The sequence below is a fragment of the Indicator indicator genome, chromosome 2, assembly GCF_027791375.1.
Source record: "Indicator indicator isolate 239-I01 chromosome 2, UM_Iind_1.1, whole genome shotgun sequence".
Lineage (NCBI taxonomy): Eukaryota > Metazoa > Chordata > Aves > Piciformes > Indicatoridae > Indicator > Indicator indicator.
In genome coordinates, this window is record NC_072011.1 from 50,288,560 (window position 1) to 50,297,912 (window position 9,353).

Genomic DNA, 9,353 nt, shown 5'->3' on the forward strand with positions numbered 1-9,353 from the left:
GATTGGAAAAGACCTTCAACATCATCAAGTCCAACCTATCACCCATAAATTTTTTGTAGAGCCTGTAAGTAGTTACAAAAGATGGAAATAACATGAACAATTTCCAAATTATACCTTGATCATATTTTACAAACATTATCATGAGGCATGGTGTGGGGTTTTATCTTCAGTTTTGCATAGAAGACATGCAAGAAAAATAGCCGACTTTGTAAGAAACATCCAGGTGTTTTTACTTCAAAATACAAAATTACAGGAAATACAATCTTAGGGCACTTTAGGTACAGTAAAAATAGTACAACTTGTGATTGCTTTGCCCTGGCAATTCTTATGTCTGGAAATTATAAAAAATGTTTCTGTTCTTTCTAGATCCTTCTTTGGGTCCTACAGTGCCAAGGTTTTTCTGGAACTGAGCTTTTTATTTTTGTCCACTGGAAGCTAAACTTTTAGCTGGAACCTTCATCTGTTTTCTGTGATATTAATGATGCTGATATCCTCATAGGGCTTGTCAGTTTTGGGATTGACTTTTACATATGAGATTCTCTGAACAACTTCCATTCCTTTAGTCATCCATCCAAACACACTGTGCTTGTTGTCTAGCCATGGAGTTGGAATCACTGTTATAAAAAAATGAGCATTTGGTCCTGCATTAGCCATGCTGAGAGTATATGGTCTGTCATGTCCTAAAGTCGAATGAAACTCATCTTCAAATTCTCTTCTCCAAATACTTTCACCTCCCATTCCTGTAACAGTTGGGTCACCAGTCTGAACCATGAAACCCTTGATGATACAGTGAAATATGTGTCTGTTGTAATAACCATTTCTGCTGTGTACGCAGAAGTTTTCTACTGTTTTGGGGCACTCAAAAGGAAAAAGCTTAATAAGAATATCTCTCATGCTTGTGTGGATAATGGCACTGTCTGAAACTCTTTTGGGACCTTCAGCTTGAGTGGCTGCCATGACCTCTTCTTTGGAAGGTTTCTCATTAAATACATCTCTGTCATGATCTGCACTCTTTGTATCTTCTGGTTCACATTTAGTAAACATACAAACCCTGTTTTTTTGTTTAAAGCAGTGCAGATTACCGTAGGATCTGACTGGATATTCTGGAGAACAGGATTTTCAGATGCCTTCATCTCTATAGTGATTGCAGCACAATGTTTCTTTGCTACTCCTTGGAACAATGCTGGTTGCATCACTCTGATGTTCTCTTGTTTTCCCAAGATACGAATACACCTGTTAGTCTCAACACTTATGACCTTAAAGCCCAACATTGTTCCATACAGAATGAAGTGTCCAGTTTCATCAAAAACTGTATTAATTAATCTTACTGCATCCACTTTCTCCAGCTCAAGCTCAACTGCCATACATCAGCCAAACTCCATGTCTCATCTGCTGAAGTTCAGTAAACATACTCAGAGATTCATTGAAGACTCTCATGAGCTTCCCAGTAAGAAAATGGAAAATTCTAACTTTTCTGTCAGACCAAAGAGTGGCCATTTTCTTGCCATCAGGTGAAAAACTTAAACTGGATGGGTAAGCCTTGCATTTAGCAAATTCATATAGATCAGTATCTGTTTTGTACTCCCAGTTCACATTCTTGGGAAATTTATATTCGTGAGGAGTACCAATCCAGTACTCAATCATTCCAGATTTATCAGAAGACACTATTACTTTGTAGACAGGGTTCAGTCATATCTGAGCAAGAGGGGTAAGTATGGAGTTTACTGCGTACTGAAAAAGGAAAAGTGTCTAATCTAATAAGTAAGCCTTGATTTTTGCAGGCAATTTTTTTCTTGCCAAGTTTAACACTGGAACAAACTGCAGGTCTCCCATATACCTTCTTGGCAATTTTTGCAAAATCAGAAGATACAGTTTGCTTGCACGTGCCACCTGCTGATTTTGTGAAAAACAGGAAAACCCGAAATATGACATACAACCTATGAAAATTTCTTTATACTAACAAAACAGAAAGCACTTCTGCAACATCATTACATCCCAAGCCAGTATAATTTACAGAAAGTCAGAACATTTTTTTCTTTTAAGTGAAAACACTCTTGAGCTGTTCCCACAAAAACCACATGCAAATATTTGACAATTTATGTTTTATACTTTCAGACAGAAGTCAAGAAAGAAGTAGTATTTTCTATTTAATTATTTTAATGTAATTTAGAAATTAATGTTATCAAATCCAGTGTCATTAACTTTTTTTTCAATATTTGTGCAACCAACCACTTGGCACAATTAAAGGTTTGGTTTTGTTTTCAAAAATTAGTAGCCTGTTCAATTTTGGTTTAAATCTACCAAATGCCTTAATTTCTGGCACTCTGAAATGGCTGCCATAGCTTCACAGCTCATTGTAAATTTTCCTGTGTAGGAACATTGGCATTTGAAAGAAGAGCTGCGGTGTTTCTGCCTAACATATTAATTGCCTCTGCTACTAGTAATTTATCTTTTCCAATGTCTGCATAAAACAAATTACTTGTAATAGCAACAAGAATAGCTATCAAATATACAGCACTGTCCCACTCTGTATTACTAAAGCCTCATTTTAACAACATGAGTGCAGATACTGTTGGTCTCACCTGCCTAGCTATTAGTTTCAATTTGTCTCCCAGTGCTTGCCAGTATGCTGGGGGGTGTGAGCAGTCCCAGAAGACCTCTTTGGAAAAATCTCACTACATTCTCACACCTCTGAAAATATTTCACAATACCTCAGGGTAATGCTAAACAATCTTTGCATTGTCCTATGCCATCTGTTCAGCATTTTTAAGCATAACTGTTCCATATTGGCAGCTCATGCATTGTAACCAGTTTCTGTTACACCATACCATTCATTTTTGTCATATTCTTTCCTTCCAGTTAATTTCTTTTTCATCACTAGCCAGCACTGAGTATCACACAAACGTGCTGCATGAAACAGCCAGGAAACTGCAGCAGTGGAGGGAGCATCACCTTGCTCTTTATTATTGCCAGAAGCAGGTTATTCTGTGCTCCCAGCTAAGGAGGACCAGTCCACATCACTGCCAGGAAAGCCAGTGGGTATCGTCTGACAAATCCCACAGCTAATCACACACAAGAGGAATACAGCACAGGCACTGAATCAAACACAGCTAAGGCACTGCTGCTGAAACACAACACAGACCATCACCATCCATCTAGTACCTTGCACCACAGGGAGGGAATCACTTCCAGCTGGATGGTGCTTCAATCCAGCAGCTACAAGGTTAGTTAAGCCAAAGTTATTTGGGCTTTAAAGCTGCTGGAGTCACAGGGACTCAGAACAGCTACAGGCATCCCTTCTGCCCACAACTTGCTTCTCCCCAGACTTGACACTGTAGAGCAAAGAAACCTGCACTCCTCCTTAGCCCTGCTAGCAGCTGGCCCTGGGTCTTTAGCCTTATGCTTAAATATAAGTAAATCGTGTCATGCTTCCTCATCTGTAAAATGAGGATGTTTATCCTTATTTGGGAAGTATTTTGGAGCTGGGAATGAAGATATTATATAAATGCTAAAAAATATTATTGCCTTTTCACTGCTTGAATTAGTCAAACATCTAAATGGAAGTATTTTGTTTAAAACCTCTTGGCTTTTAGACTCTTTTTAGACTCTTTGGTAGACTGCTGCCCTAATAATTCAGGTCTTCAAGTGCTCAACTGGTATCTGAAATGAGTGCATTTCCAGTACTTGAGGAATATTAAAAAGATTTCTTACTAAGCTGAGATCAAAAGCCCCTGGAAGAGATGGAAATCTGTCTGTAGCCATATTTGATATCAAGAAAGCCCTAATATTAATTTTTCAAAAACCCCACATACTTCTGAATACTCATGTGTTCTTTATCCAGTTCTGAAAGAAATCATAAATTAATTGAATGGTCTGAAGACTTTGTCTAATAAGCATCCTGAATTGAGATTTTTTAAATCCTTACCATGTCCCAAACAAGTTGGCTTGGTTTTGTTTTAATTTATTTGCCTTCCCATAACACTCTTCACTAACCTAAATCCTGACCATTGCTATTTTTCCAAAAAAAGCACATGGGTGACATCTATCTCCCATCATTATTGACCTCAGGAAGTTAAGAAAACAAACAGTTTCAGAACCACACTGTGAAATATGGTTACTAAGATGGTGAGTACCTTCTTCTTATTTTTCATTAGCCTCTCTTATAGCTGTCACAGGACAAATCAACCAGCAGGAAAGAGCAGCCGGGTCTTGACATGGTGAAGTATGGTTAGACTTAGATCTATAGATAGTCCTTTTATAAAAAACTTCATGGTGGGAATATAAAGTAGCATCTCTTGGGCACATCCAGTTCTGTGATTCTAATCCCAGTGTTCAGGGGGAAATGAGTGGATTTGCAAAGGCTCCTCACAGAGCCATTAGAGTGAGCCAAGCATCCTACACAGCTTGTGTACCCCAGAAAGCCCAGGGAACCACTTGGGCAATGGCATCTTCAGCTCCTTACAATCCTGTGTTTGAGCACCCAAAAGGGGAATTGAGTTTGACAGTTCGGTTTTTTCCACTCCAATGGTAAGGTTCTCTTTTTATTTGACAGTGCCAGTGCAGCTCGGTTTCACTGTGGTTTTTCATATGAGAGTGAGACATTTGCTGTCTCTCACTTCCTAGTTCTGCATGTGTATGTGCATTACCAGAGGATCAGATACCATCTCTAAGACCTTATCTTACCTGATACTGAGCTGTAAAAATATATGAATTCTTGTACTGGCTGTGATGATCTGGAACTCTCACCATGTGTAGACCACTAAATGTGGGAGGGATGGCAGTCCTCAGTTCGCAGAGCACAAAGTGGGATGTCACCATCCCTTGAGGTATTTTTAAAATGTCTAGACATGGTGCTTAGAAATATGAGTTACTGATAGAGTTGGTACTGTCAGGTTAACAGCTGGACTCAACGATCTTAAGGGTCTTTTCCAACCTGAATGATTCTGTGATGCAGTAAGAGGGAGAGAGCAACTTTCCCACCTTTACCCAGGAGTGTGTGCTGCAGCCAGCCTGGTGCCCCAGCACCCCATGCCCTGCCTGAAGGCCCAGTCACACAGCCAGGCACTGCTGGGGAACAGATTTGGAGCCAGGATAAATTATTTGGCAAGGATGCTTGCCTGAGAGAGAAGGGACCAGCTCTCCTGCCAGGTGGGGAACAGCAAAGCAACCCCAATAGGTGTTAACAGTTTCAACCAAGGGGATACTTAATCATAGCTGTTTAGATTTGTTTCCAATAAACAAGGATAGCTCTGTTCTGGTGTGACTCTCCAGAAGCTTAATTGTGTCCTTAAAGCAGATACCTTGTATTTGGGCTTTTTTTCTTTTTTCTTTTTTTTTCCTCTTTTGTGGGGAAGAGTATACATATGGAAGCTAGTGGGGTTCCTTGTTTAATTGTTATTTTAATCTGAATAAATGATGGTGTTGTTAGGCGACTTCCAGAAGGAATATCAAGGCATCAAGGAAGGATGGATCAGAGTAATACACTGAGAAAAATAGTGTATCCCACACCCAACAAGTGGGAGTTCAAGACAGAAAGGCTCCTGAAATTGTACTTTTAATCCAACCCATACTCTCAATGTAAGTGCTGAAAGACAACCAAGTGTTCAGGTCCATTTGAGGTTATCAGTTTTTCCACAGCCAGAATTACCATGTCTTGCACAGAGTAACAGACTAATATTCCTCTAATTGCTTGTGCTAAGAGGTGAGAGTCATAGGTCTTGTAATGACCAATATTATAACTGCCATGCCTACTATGTGTATTCCCAACCAAAAGAGCTAAAGACAACACCATCAATATCTTGTAACATCTAACCTGAGTAATGTTGATCCAAATCAAAGCCCCATTTCCAGAAACTACTGCTAACTGTTGATTTGTATTGAAGAACGCATTTGAATGTCATTAAGCTGATTGGGACAATCCAGTGTCTGTCATTATTATTCATATCTATGCTTATGAGATGCAAAACGCATAAATGTGAATAATTCTGTGCAAACCCCTTGGAAATAAAACACATGTATTAGCCAACAGTATGTTTTAATAATTAGAAGATAGCAGCCAAGGAATAGCATAGTGGTATTCAGAATGTATATAGCATAGTGGTATTCAGAATGTATAACAAGATCTTTTTATTTCCCTTTTTTTTCCTAACTCTTCCTCTCTAATTTCTGTTGCTGTCATCTTGCATTTCAGGAAGGAAGGGAAGCCTTTCTAACCTTTGATACTGTGGCCAGCTCATCACCAGCTTCCAAACTGTGCTTCACTCTCCCTAGGTAGGAATGAGGATTCCTATGAAATGCAGCAAAATCAGATCAGAGAACAGCACATGACAGGCCAAATTCTGCATGTTTATGTGACTTGTCTTTCAAAGGTTTCTCAGAACCAGGCTAGGGAAAAGCTGAACAATTCAAAAAATGTTAAATCAGTGTCTATAAATTCAGGGCAGTTGCCTAAAAATATCAGTGTCTCTAAGAAACAAACCAAACCAAAGCAACAACCCCTTCTAATTCTTTATTTGCCCTCTATTTTCTGAGCAACTTGTATTCACACAGTACATTTTAGATTTTCTCCTTAAGAACTAGATGTGCTTAAGAATAATTACACGAATTAAAAAAACAATCCTAAAAGAGTGTCTCACGTAATCACACGTCAGGAGAACAATATTAATAGCAGTTTCTTTTTGGTGGTGCTCAGCAATAGGACAATGAATAATAGGTATAAGCTGGAATACAAAAAGTTCCACCTCAATATGAGGAGAAATTTCTTTACTGTGAGGGTGATGAGGCACTGGAACAGGCTACACAGAGAGGTTGAGGAATCTCCCTTCACTGGAGGCTTTCAAAACCTGCCCAGATGCATTTCTGTGTGGCTTGCCCTAGGTGATCCTGCTTTGGCTGAGAAGTTGGACTAGATGATGTCTAGAGGTCCCTTCCAACCCCTAATGTTCTATGATTCTATGATATGGATACCCTAATAAAACTGCAAGTTGGCAGTAACCATCTCATCCTCTAGTTGGTCACATTTCAGTGCAGTTTTTGTTCGCAAGACTAGCAGGGCCTTCTCCTGGCATTTGCACTAAAATCTGTATTTTCTGATATAACATTCAATGACATACCAGAATTACATATCCCTTCACCCATACATCTATCTAATAGTATTTACAGTAGCATTTGGTCTAGCACAATAATCTTAAAATTAGTTGTTTTCACAGTCCCCAAATTACATCCTTCACAGCGTGGTAGTTTGAATTCAGATCATCACTTCTTCCATTAGTGGTTTTAGCCCAACACGTAGTTGCCTCCAGAGACTCTGCCACCAGCCAGCTCATTCATCTCACAGATCTGGTCCTGCATCATCTATGTCTAAGAGAAAGGATTTAACTCACAGGCCTTAGAATCATAGAATCAACCAGGTTGGAAGAGAACTCCAAGATCATCCAGTCCAATCGATCACCCAGCCCTAAGCAATCAACTAGACCATGGCACGAAATGCCTCATCCAGTCTCCTCTTGAACGTCTCCAGTGATGGCAACACCACCACCTCCCTGGGCAGCCCATTCCAATGGGCAATCACCCTCTCTGTGAAGAAATTCCTCCTAATATTCAGCCTATACCTCCCTTGGCACAACTTGAGACTGTGTCCTCTTGTTCTGCTGCTGGTTGCCTGGGAGAAGAGACCAACCCCCACCTGCCTACAACCTCCCCTCAGATAGTTGTAGACAGCAATGAGGTCACCCCTGAGCCTCCTCTTCACCAGGCTAAACAACCCCAGCTCCTTCAGCCTCTCTTCATAGGGTTTGTGTTCCAGGCCCCTCACCAGCTTCATTGCCCTTCTCTGGACACATTCTAGTACCTCAAGACAACCCCACTGAATATTTGGCAATTTTGATATAAATGTCAGTGAGTTTTAGGCTGCAAATAGTGTGTAATTGTGTGAAAAGAGAACACCAGCATAATTTAATTTTTATGTGGATTAAAGGACAGCATATTGGCATGCCAACAGGATAAATCAGAGTTCTTCTTTCCCTTCTGTTGTGAAGTTAGAAGAAAATTGTAATATCCCTGTTATTGTATCTGGTGTTTTATTTATCTTGTATTGCAGGCCCCCTCAGGATTAGGGCTACCTCACTGTCTGCCTTTACTTGAATTTGTATGCCACAAAATCATTTGGGGTCAGATTCCTGGACACTCTTCCATATTACAGTACAAGTCATCAGAACTTGAAAAAAAATATTAAAATGAGCTTATCACCTACAAACCCCTCTTTTCCTCAGATGCTCAGATTCCTGGTTGGGAGAAGCTCAATGGTAAGGAGACCTGCACTATGAACTGCAGGAAGTTCAAACGGCACAAGTCTGAAGCAAAGCCTTAATTTACCGCAGCTCTAATCGACTTCTAATCCACTTTGCTGTAGAGACCACTTCATAGCATAACAGAACTTTCAGATAACAAACAGTTACAAAAAAACCCCATTAATTCTTTGAGCAGCATAAGGTGACAAAAACACACTCAGCCTCTGTGGAAAAGACCTTCAGCTCTGGATAGAGCCCACTGGCGCACACCCTGTTATCAATTGCCAGCTCTTAGAAAATTACTTTCATCTGGCTGCAGAACACTCATATGTAAAAGCAAGCCTGACAGCCCTTCTCAGAGCTTTATTCACTGCAGCTTAAATGAAGCAACCATCCATCACTGCTCTGTACTCACCAGTCATGTATCTTGATTGCACATTGCATCTGTCATACATGAGAGATGCTTTGAGTAACCTATCCTCATTACTGCTATTACTAACTTCCAGGCAAATACTCATGACCGCCATTTATGAGAATGGGTAGAGATGGGAAAGGGCCTTCCAGTCTTCCTTAACATTCCCCTTGGTAAACAAAAAGGTTTGGGGATTTCTTTGGTTTTGTTTGGTTGGGTTGGTTTTGTTCGGTTTTGTTGGTTTGGTTTGTTTTTTTATTACAGGATGATGCACAGTGAACAGGTTCCTAAAGCATTGTTGTTGATCACCTAGTCATCGTTTTCTTCATTAAAGGTAAACCTCAAAGGACTGAAATTTGGTTCTTATCAGCACACAGAAGTAAATATAATGAATGTAGAGTAACAGGGGGTGGGGAAAGAAAAATAAAGAAACATTTGTTAGAGCATTACTGTCACGAAAAGTTGCATAACATCATATGCCCTTCCTACACACAGCATCTGGATAGCCCCTCAAAATGGGTGTGCACAGTGAGTGTCCCACTAACACTTACTTCTTGTTCCCAAGATGCCTCCAGCTCTCTGCATCCCAGTGCCAGTTCTAGCTGGAGATGGGTTCTCCTTAACCAAACAATCTGGCAGCTGTCTCTGATGTT

The 9,353-nt window shown here is 40.1% G+C and overlaps 1 pseudogene; it reads right to left on the reverse strand.

The window, feature by feature from the left end:
• Positions 1-456: 456 nt before the first annotated feature.
• On the reverse strand, positions 457-8,806 carry LOC128979034 (peptidylprolyl isomerase domain and WD repeat-containing protein 1-like; annotated as a pseudogene).
• Positions 8,807-9,353: the final 547 nt, after the last annotated feature.